This window comes from Otolemur garnettii, unplaced genomic scaffold (genome assembly GCF_000181295.1).
Source record: "Otolemur garnettii isolate 467f Iridium unplaced genomic scaffold, OtoGar3 scaffold00046, whole genome shotgun sequence".
NCBI classification, from domain to species: Eukaryota; Metazoa; Chordata; class Mammalia; order Primates; family Galagidae; genus Otolemur; species Otolemur garnettii.
The window spans coordinates 10,290,706-10,295,484 of NW_003852441.1; the positions used below are offsets into that span (position 1 = coordinate 10,290,706).

Below are 4,779 nucleotides of genomic sequence, written 5' to 3' on the forward strand. Positions count from 1 at the left end.
CGAACCCGCCACCTTAGGTGTACGTGGCTGGCGCCTTAGCCGGTTGAGCTATAGGCGCCGAGCCAGTTTTTCTATTTTTAGTAGAGACAGGGTCTTGTTCTTGCTCAGGTTGGTCTTGAACTCCTGAGCTCAAGCGATCCTCCCACCTGAGCCTCCAGTGTCCTGGGATTACAGGTGTGAGCTGCAGTACCCACCCAAATGGGCATATAGTTTAAAGCAACAAAAGAGCTGTACAAAGTAGTACATAATTAGCACCTAATCAATGAGTGATGAAAGCACCACCAGTGTCATTCCAGCTCTTCTGGGCAGGTGAGAAATAAAGGAGGTCGAGCAGGTGTCAGGTGCCCATCAGATGGTCAGCAGCCTGCCCTCTACAGGCAGGAGACACTGACAGAGGCAGTTTCAAAGGAGGAACAACATGCAAGCTCACCATCTGGGTCACAGCTGCTGGGGGAGAAGAGCATGTCCACTGCTGAAGGGACACAGGATGAAATCAAGTTAGTTTGGTGGGATGCTCAGCTCCCTGGGAGTGAGCGTTAAAGAGCATTTCTGTTGGAACAGAATGCTCCATCTTCAGTTTTAGGAACACCACGGATATGGAAGAATTCAAGCATCACATAACGTTTCTCAGCTCTTTGCCTTTCAAAGTGCTCTCCTAATCCGACGTTTTGATATGGCATGTGCTATGTCATTCTTGCTACTGAATTCCTGATTCCAGAGCATTCTACCCCTTTCTCCCTCCCTACACTGGCCCCCTCTGGGCTGTCTCCACATCCCCTCTTCATTTCTCCAAATGTCTGTATTTCTGTGATGGCAAAAGTCGGGACTGGGAAGACAGACGATTAGAGTCCCTGTTCACCCTTATCTAGTAGTGCCATCGCTGTGAAAGGGTAGTGTGGGGCGCAGGGATGGTACTCAATGGGTCCACGTTCCTTCCCATCTCTGATGGTTGCAACCAGTCCCCTGTATACATCCAAGGGTCCTTTCAGTTTCTATCCATTTGGGGAAGTTGCATTTTCTTGGTATTTACGGAGTCTGGACAAGAAAAGTCAGTAGTGTTCACATCTCTCAAAGCCTGAAGTAGGGCTGTGGCTTTTGACTAAGGACGGATGACATTGTGGCTGAGTTTGCACACCTCTAGCAGATGGAAACCGAGACACAGAGTCCCATTCAATAGTGGAATTGCAGAGTTCAGTTTTGCCTTTTGTCAATCCTAAATTAAAGTGCTAACTGAGCAGTAGTCAACCTTCTTATCTCCGTTTTGTAAACGGGGAAACTGAGGCACAGAGCAGTACAGTGACTTGTGGGATTTTCTGAGGGGTCCTTCCAACTGTTGATGTAATAGCGTCGTCTATGTTGTCTTTGCGGAGAAAAGGCCAGGCAAGCAGAGAGTCTTGACCCTGGAGACAGGACCCCCGCCACTCCTACCCCATTCCCGCCCCCAGGCGCTGGGACTAGGCCGAAGTGCCCTAGTTCCGGAAGTGACAGCGACTCTGGCACACTGGAGAGGGAAAGTGGGAAGTCACAACAGAGGCTGGAAGAGCAGTACTGAAAGTTGGGATTGTCTGGTATTTCTATGAAGGTTCCTGCAGGGGGGGTGTCAAGATACTCACAGTCTGCACAGTAGGGGTGCAGGTATTTAAAGGGTTAAGAACACCCTAAGAAAATAGAAGTAGGAGGAGGAAGTGGGGCGCTGGGTCGCAGCAAGAGAAGGAAGCAGCTCGTCCGAGCTTCCTCTTTCCCCGAAGTCCTCACCCCAAGCCTCTGTCCCCGCACCGCCCACCTCTCCGGAGGGTCCAAAGCCGCGCTTTCGCCCCCTTGGCCAGCTTCACCTTATTCCTTGGGAGTTGCAGGTGCTCGGCGCTGGCGTCCCTCTGGCCACTGCCATACATTACCGAGGATCTGTTCCTTCCGGGAGCAAGGGCGCTCAGAGCCGGGGGCTGGGTGGTGGTGGGGGTTCGGGGGGTGAGGCTCAGACGCTAGGCGGGCTCCTGGGCGTGACTTCTAGGATGCGTGGCCCAGCCGGCACCAGACTTTCACAGCACGGCCTCCAGGCCCCGCCCTGGATCATGCCCCGCCCCTCAGGCCCGCCCCACCCCGCCCCGCCCTCAGTGAGAGTCGCCAAGTCTGGGCAGATGCTGGGTCCTGCCGCGCGGTTGCAGCTGGGGCGCGGTGGTCCCGACGGCCACTAGAATTTCAGGGAGTAGCCGCTAGAGAGGGGCTCGGCGCCCGGCGGGGACTGCAGGTATGTGGCGGGCCGGCCGAGACGGATGGCGAGGGCACGTGCGGGAGCTCCGGGTGGAGCCGGAGAGCGCTGGGGGCCGTCGGGGAGCGGTGGGCTCCGAAAGCAGCAGCAGCAGCTGCAGCGAGTAGGCTGGACAGGTGCTGCTGTCTTCGGGTTCCCTGGATAGGGCGCACCGTGGGGGCGCTGGGTCTGCAAACCCACGTAACATAGTCCCGGAGACAGAAGGGGAATCCCAGGGAGCGTGCGTCGTTATCTGGGTAGGAACTGCTGGACCGCTCTGTGCAACCAGTGTGCCCGCAGCCAGCCTCCTGCCTCTGTCACACAGGCGCTGCCTTCTCCAGCTGGGAACTCTGTCAGTGAGTGTTGTGAGGAGGCCTTTGGCAGTTGTGGAAATGCACACCTTAGCCGCCGGTGGGGTCTCGTCCTGCGCCTCTGGTTAGGGAGCGTGGGTCCCCAGCAGTAGCTGCTGTTCTGGAGAATTTCTAACTTTGTGCTGTCAGAGGATCCGTGATTGTTTACACACCGGGTGTGCATTCGAGACTGTGCGCGCGCGCGCGCTCATATGCTGTCCTATCCTAGGCCCCAGCTAAATACACAAGAAGTTCAGGTCAGTAGGAGGAAGGAGATTGTTCAGAGGGAAAAGGAAGGTGAGATGAAAGCAGCAGGATGTGGTATAAAGTAAGTTAACCAGCCTCGGAGCAGAAAGGAGAGGGGGGTTTGGGCGAAATGAGGGCTTAAAGTAAGTCAAGTGTGTCTGGAAGGTCCCCTCTGGATTGCCATTATCATCCTCCTCCTTCCCATAGGCTGCTGTGTCTTCTTACCCACTCTTCCTTCTTACCCATTCTGCCCTGTACTGGCTCCCAGAGCTTGCAACACTTTGGGCTCTCCTGGAGTGTTCTCCAGGCCCTAGCTCTACAACACGGCTTTCCAGGGGTAAGGTCTAGAATTTGTATTTTGCAAGAATTTGAATGGGCTACTTACATGACGGTGCTGAACTATTGCTTGGGAACCATGTGTGATGTGGAAAAGAGACCTGAGTTCCAGCCAGGCCTGGCTGTGTGACCTTCAGTATCTTTACTGTCCCTTTCCCAGCCTCAGTCTCCTTATCTGTAAAATGGGCTCTCATAGTGAAAGGGTCCTACGGCTGTGTGGAAAATTAAAGGAGGCAAGTGTGATGAGAGCAGCTGCATGTAGGAGGAGCTGCATGGATGTTTGTAGAAGGAGAGCTTCTGTGCTTCCTCAGGGTGGCTTTGGTGGTGTGGATCTTCATCTGGGGGCTCATGGAAGACAAAGCTGACAGTTTTGACGGTCGAGCTCTCTCTTCCTGATTCAGGGCAACCTCCCCTGCTTTTTGAAGCCTAAAAAGCAAGGCATAGGAATGCTTGGGGTCATTGTGTAGTGGGTATCATTGGGGTTTTAAGGACCTCCTTTCTCTTATCTCTAGTTTAGGGGCAGAATAGTCATCTTACCTCCCAAGCTGCAGTGGAAGCAGACTGTCTCTGCCTCCCTACTTCCCTTTCCTTCCTCCCATGCACTGCTTTTGTTTCTTTCCAGTATAGTAGGGTGGAAGCTAATAGTGGTACTGGGTGACAGAGGTCTTTGGGGCTGATGGCAGCATGAGGATGAGAAGGCAGGGGGTGCAGGCTGACCCACAGTCCCGGGTCAGTCAATGATCAGAGGCCTGCTGGCTGAAGAGTGGGAGGGGATGGGAGCCAGGAGCCCTTGTGCCTGGGCAGCCTGGAGTTTAGAAGCCCCAGCTTGGGTTCTTCAGCACATTCAAGCTGTGCTGACTTGGTCATCATTCCAAGAGGCTCACCCGCAAGGGGCTGAGCAGGCTGGCCCTATGGAAACTCTATGAACCAGAAGGCCTATTTGGCTTCAGCTAGTGGGCTGAAAGCCTGAATCAATTTTCTTGAGAGGAAACTTATAGAGGGGCAAGAAAGAACGATTATTAGCAAGTCAAGAGAGAGGTGTTTACTCTGGTATTTGAGTCTCTGGCATAGATGGGGGGACCGAGGAAAGACTACATCTGACTTCTGCCCAAAGGGAACTCCCAGCAAACATATATTATATATTAGGATATTTCATCAATCTGAAGATGTGTTTATTGGCTCGGCACCTGTGGCTCAAGTGGCTAAGGCACCAGCCACATACACCTAAGGTTGCAGGTTCGAGTCCAGCCCGGGCCTGCCAAACAACAATGACGGCTGCAACCAAAAAAAAAAAAAAAATAGCCCCGTGTTGTGATGAACTCCTGTAGTCCCAGCTACTCTGGAGACTAATTCTTGGAGAATTGCTTGAGCCCAAGAATTTGAGGTTGCTGTGAGCTATGACACCACAGCGCTCTGCAGAAGGTGACAGAGTGAGACTCTGTCTCAGCATAAATAAATAAATAAATAAATAAATAAAAATAAAGATTCTATACTATAGAATCTATAGCATGGGCATCCCTGAATTGTTGATCTGTGAGATGGGGATAATCATAGTATCCACTTCATAAGCTTACTATAAAGATTGAATCAGCTAGGAAAGTA

The 4,779-nt window shown here is 52.7% G+C and overlaps 1 protein-coding gene across 1 annotated transcript in view; it reads left to right on the plus strand.

The window, feature by feature from the left end:
• The first annotated feature begins 2,115 nt into the window (after positions 1 to 2,115).
• The window catches only part of PIK3R5 (phosphoinositide-3-kinase regulatory subunit 5), a 78,770-nt gene continuing 76,106 nt past the window's right edge, over positions 2,116 to 4,779 (plus strand). The window contains exon 1 of the mRNA XM_003791098.2: positions 2,116 to 2,245. The gene's annotated coding sequence lies outside the window, so the exon portion shown is untranslated. The remainder of the gene's footprint in view (positions 2,246 to 4,779) is intronic.